General features: G+C 43.2%; 1 protein-coding gene across 8 annotated transcripts in view; it reads right to left on the reverse strand.

The window, feature by feature from the left end:
• Window positions 1-10,709, reverse strand: part of rad51b (RAD51 paralog B) — a 475,671-nt gene that overhangs the window by 296,523 nt on the left and 168,439 nt on the right. The window lies entirely within an intron of this gene.

Here is a 10,709-nt window from a genome sequence, read left to right on the forward strand (position 1 = left end):
GACTGGACGTCCATGGTAAAGATGAGGTGTTGGGGACCAGGGAATCGGAAGTTTTGGAGGTGGTGGAGGGCATGGGTGGTGTCATGGACATAGGTGGGGAGTTCCTGGACCAAGGGGGAGAAAATGGAGTCGAGATAATTGGAAATAAGTTCGGTGGGGCAGGAGCAGGCGGAGACAATGGGTCGACCAGGGCAGTCAGGTTTGTGGATTTTGGGAAGGAGATAGAAACGGGCGGTTCGGGGTTGGGGAACAATGAGCTTGGAGGCTGTGGGTGGGAGGTCACCTGAAGTGATGAGGTTGTGGATGGTGTGGGAGATGATGTTTTGGTGGTCGGGGGTGGGGTCATCATCAAGGGGGCGGTAGGAGGAGGTGTCAGAGAGTTAGCGCCTGGCCTCGACAATGTAAAGGTCAGTGCGCCATACCACAACTGCGCCTTCCTTGTCTGCGGGTTTAATAGTGAGGTTAGGGTTGGAGCAGAGGGCTGCATGTTCTGCGGGGGAGAGGTTGGAGTGGGTGAGAGGGGTGGAGAGGTTGAGGCGATTGATGTCTCGATGGCAGTTGGAGATGAAGAGGTCGAGGGAGGGTAGGAGGCCTTGGGGTGGTGTCCACGAGGGAGCGTTGTGCTGGAGGCAGGAGAAGGGGTCAGTAGAGGGAGGGTTAGGCTCACAATTAAAGAAGTAAGCGCGGAAGCGGAGGCGGCGGAAAAACTGTTCAACGTCCAAGCATGAGCGGTATTCACTGATGTTCGGGTGGAGGGGGATAAAGGTGAGCCCCTTACTGAGGACTGACCGTTCGCCCTCAGTGAGGGGGAGGTCTGGGGGGATAGTGAAGACCCGGCAGGGCTGGATGCTACAGTCTCCTCTGGAGCTGCTGGCTGTGGAGGCGGTGGGCGGAGCGCCTCGGAAGCCTACAGCCCAATAGCCTGAACATAGAATTCACTTGTTTTAAAATCTCCCACCCCCAACCTCAACCCACATCCAAACCTCCCCCCCTCATCCCCGCCTCCTTGACCTGACACAACCTGTCCTCTTCTTCCCCACCTCCCCTTCCCACTGACCAATCCCCACTGCCACCTATCTGCATCCACCTATCACCATCCCACCTATATTTCCCCAGCCCCACCCCTCATCCCTCTATTTATTTCCCAGCTCCCTTCCCCCTCCCCATTTCTTAATAAGGGTCCCGACCCAAAACGTCAACTTACCTACTCCTCTGATGCTGCCTGACCTGTTGTGTTCCTCCAGCTCCACACTGTGATGTCTCTGACTCCAGCATCTGCAGTTCTTGCTATCTCCGAGGATACTCGTGGTCCTGTATTTGTGTGCGATATCCTGGCCAATGCTTGTAACTATCTACCTGAAGCATATCACTGCTTTCTTTCATCTATTTAAAGTGAAATTCATCTTTTTATTTAAAATAATTTTCAACTGAAAATTAATGTTTGAAATATGTTGATCTTAAGTTGCTTTATTACAGTAAAAGTTTAGAAGGGAAATCCTGCCCAATAATTTTCTTCCTATTAACTTAGTTGGGATTTCTTTCTTTTAAAGTTATCAGTCTCTTCAGGATTGTAACAGGTGGAAACTTACAGGTCAGAAACCTTCTCATGCACAAATGTCCTTTGGTAACAGTATCTATGATTTGAAACCGACGATCAGTGAGTGGCATACTAATTAGGTTTCATCCAAATACCACTAGGCCAGAACTTTCTTTTAAGATAGGTGGGAAACCCAATGTCCACCCCATAAATATGATGGATATCAATAAATTAAACACATGGTTAGACCAAATGACTCTGTTTTTATGCCGGAAACATTATGAAACTGGACAAGGCCCTACTAAACAGTTCATTACTCACTTTCAGACACTCAGACTGTTAATCACCACATCTATACTCAGCCGGTCAGTCTGACCTCAGTGGGGAAACTTTTGGAAGCAATTCTGAGGGACAGAATTAATCTGCATTTGGAGAGGCAGGGATTAATCAAGTTCAGTCAGCATGGTTTTGTTAGGAGGAGGTCATGTCTGACCAACTTGATTGAATTGTTTTGAAGAAGTGACCAGGTATGTAGATAAGGGCAATGTATTTGATGTAGTCTACCTGGACGTCAGCAAGGCTTTTGGTAAGGTTCCATGAAGGAGACTGATGGTAAAGGCAATAGCTCATGGGATCCAAGGAAATGATTGAGTGGCAGGAAGCAGAAGTTGATGATTGATGGGTGTTTTTCTGACTGGAAGTCTGTCTCCAGTGGGGTCCCACAGGGGTCAGCATTGAGGGCCTTGCTGTTTGTGGTTTTTATAAATGATTTAGACGTGAATGTAGGAAGTTGATCAGTAAATTCACAGACAATACAAAAAATGGTGGGGTGATAAATAGTGAGGGCGACAGCCTAAGAGAATATAGATAGGCTGATCAGTGGCAAATGGAATGCAATTCAGACAAATGTGAGTTAATGCATTTGGGCAGGACAAACAAGGCAAGGGAATATGTGATGAACTGTAGGACCCTGGGAAGCACCAAGTCAGAGGGACCTTGGTATGCATGTACACTGGTCCCATAACTTAGGCGAACAAGTGGATAAAGTGATTAAGAAGACATGTAGTATAATTTATTGGCTGAGTCATAGAATTTAAGAGCTGGAATAGTGTAAAATGTGTGCAGTTCTGGAATCCACATTATATGTGGGCTGCGATAGCACTAAAGAGGGTGCACAGGAGATATATCAGGGTCTTGCCTGGCCTGGAGAGTTTCAGATAAGAGGAGGGATTGGCGAGCCTGGGGTTGTTTTCCTTAGAGCACAGATTATTAAGAGGGGACATGATCGAGACGTATTAAATTATGAGGGGCACAGGTAGGGTAGACCGGAAGAAACTTTTCCCTTGATGGAAGGATCGACGAGCAGGGGACTGAGATTTCAGGTAAGAGGCAGAAGTTTAGATGAGATATGAGGAAAAACTTTTTCACCCAGAGAGTGGTAGCAATCTGGAACTCACTGCCCACAAGGTTGCTAGAGACAGAAACATTTAAGAAGTGCTTAAATATGCACTTGCAATGCTAAACCATAGAAGGCTACAGGCCAAGTGCTTGAAAAGGGTTTAGAATAGTTAGGTGGTTGTTTTTGACTGGCATGGACACAATGCACTGATGACCAACCTTCATGACTCTATACCACAACTAAACAAGTGCACTCAGCACAAAATGATTGAACTATTAAAAAGAACTCAAAGTCCACCAGAAATATAGCAGTCTTGTTGCAAAAAACCCTCCCAAAGTCAATTTTTCTGATAAAGCTCAAGTAAGTCTTTTAAGAATCTCCTACATCAGCTCGACTGGCCTTTTGATTTGATGATGCATATATCACACACCTTGGAATGCTTCTGTACGTTAGGTGATAGTTGTTTGCTGTTGTAGTTGCCAGTAGACACCCTGAAGCCTTGAACTGGGACTGCAAAGATGGTTAGTAACTACTGAGCTAACAAGATGAAGTGAACTACCGAGTTTCATTTTCTGAAACATGAATATGTAAACATAGCTAGTCAATGCTGATTACTTACTTTCGCAACCCCAAGGACTATTACTGAGCTCTAAAAGTAATTTATTACATACAGCCCTTTCATATTTTGGCATATGATTAGGAACATATGATGAAATGTAACTATGAAACCCACAAAACATGTGCAGGGAAATAAGCAATGTTTTGCAACAGTACTTCTTTAAATCTCCATCTTTGCCATTTCATCTTCCCTTGCTGCCTACTCTGCTCCCTGCTGTGATGCCCATTCCGGTCTCTCCTGTGCCATCCACCACGTTCTCTCCCCACTCTCTCCAGCCAGGTAGAGTTTTTTGTTGGGCTTTCCTTACTCTTCACTTGCGCCACCAACGGCACCCCTTAAACAACCACAGGCAGTGGTACCTGCACTCCCACACCATCTCATTCCCTACCCCAATTCATCCCAGTCAGGTTAACTTTGTTCTTTGGCTGCCTTTGCTCTTTCTTGCAGTCCATTTCTCCACCAATTCCACTCCTCACATCCTAATATCACCACACCTCCCACTGGCAGCCCAATGCATCACACACTTCAGCCTGCCATCCTCCACATCTATTTCGAGACCAGGCTCTGGCCATCAAATCCACCCACCGATCAAACAAAATAGTGCATAAAGCAAAACAAAACCTGGACATTATAGACATTAGTTAATTGACATTTTCAACTGTCAATTCCATTTAGTTGGATAGTCAGTCTTGTGATTGGTCACTGCAGTCAATAAAGCAGTAAATCAGACAGATTACTCATCAGTTGGTACTAATGGTCAGTCAGCCTGATCATGGCAACAATAACAACAATCTGCATTTATGCAGCATTTCAAACTGCCTGACAGAAACAATATTTGATACAAAGTCATCAAAGGAGATGTTCGGACAAACAAAAGCCTGAGAAAGAAATCGGCTTTAAGAAGCATTTTAAAGTACAAAGGTTTAGAGACAGTGGTTTCGGGAGGGATTTCTTTAACTACAAATGGCAAAGGGATTAAAATCTGGATTGAGCAAGAAAGTAGAATTGGAGGAGCATAAAGATCTGAAAGTTGTAGGAGGTTACAGATGTAAAGGATGTATGATTGCAAAGCCGTCAAGAGATCTGAAAACCAGAAGGAAAAGTCTAAGACTGAGCAGCAATTAATGCAGACCGATGAGCATGGGGAAATTGGGTGACCAGAACTTAGGGAAAGTTGTGTTCTCAACCCCAGTGCTTTGGGTGAAACACATGGAGTGTGGAAGATGTAAGGACAGCCAGGAAAGACTTTGTCAAGTCTACAAGTAACAGAAGCATAAGAATTTCAGCAGAGGAAGATATATAGGCAGAAGCTCATCTCGGGGTCAAATAGGATGCCAAGATTGCAAACGGTCTGATTCGGCCTCAAGACAATTGGTAAAAAGTGGGATGAAATTCATTGCAAGGGAATGAATTTGTGGCAGGACTAAAGACAATGGCTTCAATCATTCCAAGTTTGGCTGAAGCCAACTGTTACTACAGTCAGTACAATCAGCACCAAATTAAAACAAACAGTTTGTGAGACTGATGAATGTAACCAGTCAGCTCATCATAATGATTGTGACCAACAGTTCACTGGGTATCACATTAAGTTTGAATATTTTCTCATTGTACAGTCTGGGTATAGCTTATATCACTCCTTACATGCTTAAACCAACTCCATACTTCTAAAAACAATGCACAACAACAGTAAAACATGCCTACATATTTCACAAGAACACTATCAGACATAGGATCAAAGCTTTGTTTACAGTAGATTTTAAGAGCCATCTTAAAAGGAGAAGTGAGAGGTTTAAGAGAAGTATTCCGAGCTCTGGACTTGTCCAGTTTGAAGCCAGAACCACCAATTGCAAAGCAAAGGGAATGGGGATGTGCCAGAGGCCAGAAGTGGAAGAGACATTATTGAAGTGGTCAAATGTGGAGGTGGGAGTGAGAAGACTGATTAGAGGGTCCAGTTTTGGTGACAAGGACTACATCACTGCCATGGCAATTTGAGAGTAGTATCGAAGAACAGGAAGGTTTCAGCAAAGAGGCAAGATATCATCACCACTGGCCAAATTATCATCAAATCTACAAACATGATATTATTATCCACAATGGAAAGTAAAAGTCTTGCTCATAAATAAACAAGACAAGGAATTGCAAAAGAGTGATAACTGTTGATTTTACATATATAAGCATATCATATTACACAAAAAAACCCTAAAAACCCTTAGAGCTAATGTGCAAAGTTTTCCAGTTGACTTTCGCCATGAACTTCCTATTGACCATCAACAATCTGAATCTTTAACATGGCTTGCAACAGCTCTGGAATGACACAAATGAAAATGCAAACCATGGGCTCGATTTTTAAACATTTATTCATGGGATGTGGCATCATTGGCTAGGGCAGCATTTATTGCTCACTCTTAATTGTCCCGGAGGACTGTTAAGGTCAACCACATTGCTGTCTGAAGTCACATGTAGACCTTTCCTGAAGGACATTAGTGAACCAGATGGGTTTTTCTGACAGTCGACAGTGGTTCCCTGGTTTCCATCAGACTAGCTGTTTATTGAATTCAAATGTCACCATCTACCATGGAGGGATTCAAAGTACTCTCTTCAGAAGACTGGGGTTCTGGATTGCTGGTCTACTGACATTATAAATATTCCACTGTCTCCCTTGCTGAAGTCGGGGCCTGTTGTGAAAAGCAGCGGTACAAAAGCACATAAACCTGAAGGTCTCTGGTCCCATTGTGCTGAGCTTAACTGGAAAGACCATAGGGCTTCTGCACCTCTTGGGTTAGGAGGAAAGAAGAGGAATTTGTCAGACTTCAATTGAGGACAAGATAAGATGGAGCTATAATGCTTTGCACGGATAAATAAGCCCTCACCATATGGGTTTATAGGCAAGACAAGTGACAGTCTCAGCTCCTTCAAGTGAGACAGATAAAGAAATGAAAAAACTCAAGATATATACGGCAGTGAGTGGGCAGCTTGTCATGCAATGACGGAAAGTGCAAAAAAGCTTCCATCCAATTTACTAGATAATTTCCCAAAAGGAATTTCTACCAATTGGCTTTGAAATTGAAATATAGGTGCTTACTTGCATCATAGAGGCTGCCCAAGTGAATACTGAGCATAACGTAATGGGGGACATTGAGCAAAGATGATCAACTGACCCTTTTCCCAGACAATGTATGCTTTCACATGTAACAACTTCTGAAGCACTTTGAGGCATCCTAAGAAAACGAAAGCTACAATCAGAACACAAGCTCTTTTCTTGATAGGAAATGAAAGGTAAAACCAAAAAAAGCATTTGCCAGAGCAGAATTGTTAGTTTGTGCAGGACAGAATTATTCTGAATTTAAAGAGTGCTGATCCTGTCCCCAAACTGTTTTTATTCTCTTTTATTCTTGTATGGGATGGAGGCATCATTAGCAAGGTCAGCATTTGCTGCCCATCCCTCATTAGCCTTGCACTGATTGGCTCGTTATGTCATTTCAAGTCAACCACATAGCTGTGGGCCTGAAATCACACATTCCAAGAAAGAACGACAGATTTCCTTCCTTAAAGGATATTAGGAAAGTGGTTTTGTTTTACAACAATCAACAATAGTTACATTTGATTGAATTCAAACTGCACCATCAGCCACGGTGACATTTGAACTTATGCTTTCAGAATATTAGCCTGGCCTCAGGATTACTAGTCCAGTGGTATTACCACTATGCTACTGCTTCCTATAATCAGTAATGTGGAGGAGGTTGTACTCTGCATCCAACGTATGTTATATCTACCCTAGGATCATCTGATTGGACAATTTTGAGAGGGATTGCTCTCTAACAAACCAGAATTGTCCTTGAGCTGGCAATTGAGTCCCTACAGGGCCATGAGCCATTTAAGTCCATTATGGATGGTTGATACAGAATTAACTTAGTTTTACAAAGCCTTATCCATGTCATGGCATCCCAAACTGCTTTAAAGTGCAGCTAATTTTGTACTGTATGACTGTTGTCACTGAATTTGCTGCCACCAACAGGAAGTGATCAGGACAAAATTATCTGGCAATGTTGGTTAAGGACTAAGTATCGATCAAGACACTGAGGAGAACTCCCCCACTCTTCTCTGTGCCATGGAATCTCTATCATTCATTTGAGAGGCAGAACAGCCTTTAGTTTAATGCAGTACTCCTTCAGTACTACACTGAAAGCATCAGCCTGGATTATATTATCTAATGCCTGAAATAGGGGCAATGTTGTAACTCAAAGGAGAGAGCGTTACAGATTAATGCACAGCTGATACCAAATGACTGAACAATTATGGGATAGAAATTTAACTTGGCCCTCAAAACCCGGGTTAAATTAAAAAGTGCCATATGGTGATATCCTTTTCTGTTCCTTCAAAACAACATTCCTATATAGGCAGTAAAATTAACATAATGTAGCATATCAGATCAAAAAAAAACACAACGACCACTGTGCCGCTCTGTTTCCAAGGGAAGGGGAATACCTTGCATGACAGCTCCCTTACCCACCATGCCCAGATGATAGAAGACTCCTGTCCCTTTTAATAAAACCTACTACAAGCAATAAATCCACTCAACTAGGCTTGCCCATGGCAACAGTAGCTATCAGCCACCCGGTCAGCCAATCCGATTAAACAAACATTACTTAGCCTCAATGCAAAGGAAAGATTAAACACACACATACACACTTTAATGGGCTTTAGCTTGAAACAACAATTCTGGCTAAAACATTTTGACATTTTATCAGTCGGCTCTAATAAATGGCATGGAATAAAGCTTTAGCACCTTTGTCCGAGAAAAGTTAATAAATAAGCCATGTGCTGTAATTGATTTCCATGCTGCGTTTACCATTCATCTGGGTTTAATTAGTGCTCGGGATGAGACAGTATAACAGCAGGAGCAGCCTTGCACACAGATCTCTCTCGGACTCAAAGGTTCTCTGTTCAGGGAACCTGCATTCTTGAGGTGCGCTGAGGCTTTGGGAAGGGGGCTCTCCTGTCCCAATTGTACTGCAGTGAACAGCGCAGCCCCAGGAGATCCCAGGTTTCCATTCCAATGATGATTAAGACTAACAGTGTTACACTTATATTATCTTTTTTCATAACCTCAAGATGTTGTGGGGAGGGGTGCTGTTTAAGAATTTCAGGGCTCAGGGCAGGCAGTAAAAGGCATGGTCACCAACGGTGTAACAGTTAAAGTCTGTGATTCTCAAGGTCAATATCTAGGACAATTGTGGTTTGGACTAGGGAAATTTGAGATAGGGAGGAAAAGAATCTTTGAATCCCTACAGTGTGGAAACAGGCCCTTTGGCCCAACAGGTCCACACGGACCCTCAGAGCATCCCTGCATGACCCATCTAATCTACACATCTCTGAACACTAGGGGCAATTTAGCATGGCCAATCCACCTAGCCTGCAGATCTTTGGACCGTGGGAGGAAACCGGAGCACCTGGAGGAAACCCACGCAGACACGGGGAGAATGTGTAAAACTCCACACAGGCAGTTGCCCAAGGATGGAATCAAACCCAGGCCCCTGGTGCTGTGAGGCCAATGTGCTAACCACTGAGCCATCGAGCCTCGGGAATTGCAAACAGGGAATTGCAAAAAACACTGAGAATTTTAAAACAAGAAGCCAATGTAGGTTTGCAGGCACAGGGGTAACATAAGCAGCAAAGTTTGGATGAGATCAAGTTTATGTAACATGCCACTAGGAGAGCTTTGGTTCAGTCTAGAGATAACAAAGACAGTGTGGTGTCTACAGCTCCAACAAACTGAGAAGTTAATTCCAAATTAGCAGCAGGCCTGGCACTCTGAAGCACTCACAGAAGTGTCAATTTGGATGCATATATACATGAGACAAGTGAGCAAGAGATGATGGGTACTGATTTGTTCACTACCAAATTTAATATTCTTGTCTTCCATGACAAATTCCTCCACATGTAGACAGTTTATGTTAAACTTAGTTAGACCCCACTTAGAACTGCGCAAAACTGTTTTGATCTCCACATTATAACAAGCATATGAAGAGATGATGATATCAAGTTGAGAGGTTATACTTATCAGGCAAGACTGAACAAGTCAGGACCCTTTTTACAAGAAAAGACGAAAGGATGACTGAACAGAGGTCTTTAAAGTTATGACAGGGTTTGATCAGAGAGACGTAGAGGAGTTGTTTCCACTTGTGGAGAAATCCAGAAGTAAGAGTCACACAATATAATCTTTTTAATAGTAAATCTAAGAGGAGTTCAGGGGAAACATGTTTAACCAGACAGTAGTTGGAATGTGGAGACTGTTTCTACCAGAAGTAGATGAATAGTACAGAAGTATTTAAGGGGATGTTTGTACAGCACAGGAATGGAAGGCTGTATTAATGGAATTGAATTAAATAAGGTGGAAGAAAACTGGACTAGGTTAGAGCCATGTTCAGGCAAATTAACCTCTGCTACAAATTTGACAAAGTTCTATGTAACTTTAGACACGGGAACATGCCCCCTCTACAGTAACTGCGGCAGGATCTTCAGACACAATAACCCTAACCCCTGGAACTCCCTCAATAAAATCTTACATCCACCTTTATCTTTCATTCTGCCATCACATGACATATTCCTTTAACTAAAATTTCAGCCATCCAAAGACCAGGCTTATTCCTTTCTTCCTTTGAAATGCTCCAGGATATTTATTTTAAAGGGATCTATAACGGCAGATTTGCTGTTAGGTCATCATCAGATAGATGCATCATTAAACAGTAATGGAAGGTGTCACCAACAGTGCTATCAAGCAGCACCTGCTTAACAATAACCTGCCTACTGCTACTCTGTTTGGGTCCTGCCAGAGCCACGCAGCTCATGATCTCATCACAGCCATAGTTCAAACAGGAAAAAAAGAGGTGACAGCGAGTACATTTGACATCAAGCCACATTTGGCCAAGGAGTCCTAACAAAACTAGAATCAATGGAAATCAAGAGCAAAACACTCTGCTGGTAGTATTCATACCTGGCACATACTAAGATGGTTGTGGAGAGATAGTAGGAACTGCTGATGCTGGAGAACCTGAGATAACAAGGTGTAGAGCTGGATGAACACAGCAGGCCGAGCAGCGTCAGAGGAGCAGGAAAGCTGACGTTTCGGGTATAGACCCTTCTTTTCCTGCTCC

The sequence above is a fragment of the Rhincodon typus genome, chromosome 8, assembly GCF_021869965.1.
Source record: "Rhincodon typus isolate 14 chromosome 8, sRhiTyp1.1, whole genome shotgun sequence".
Lineage (NCBI taxonomy): Eukaryota > Metazoa > Chordata > Chondrichthyes > Orectolobiformes > Rhincodontidae > Rhincodon > Rhincodon typus.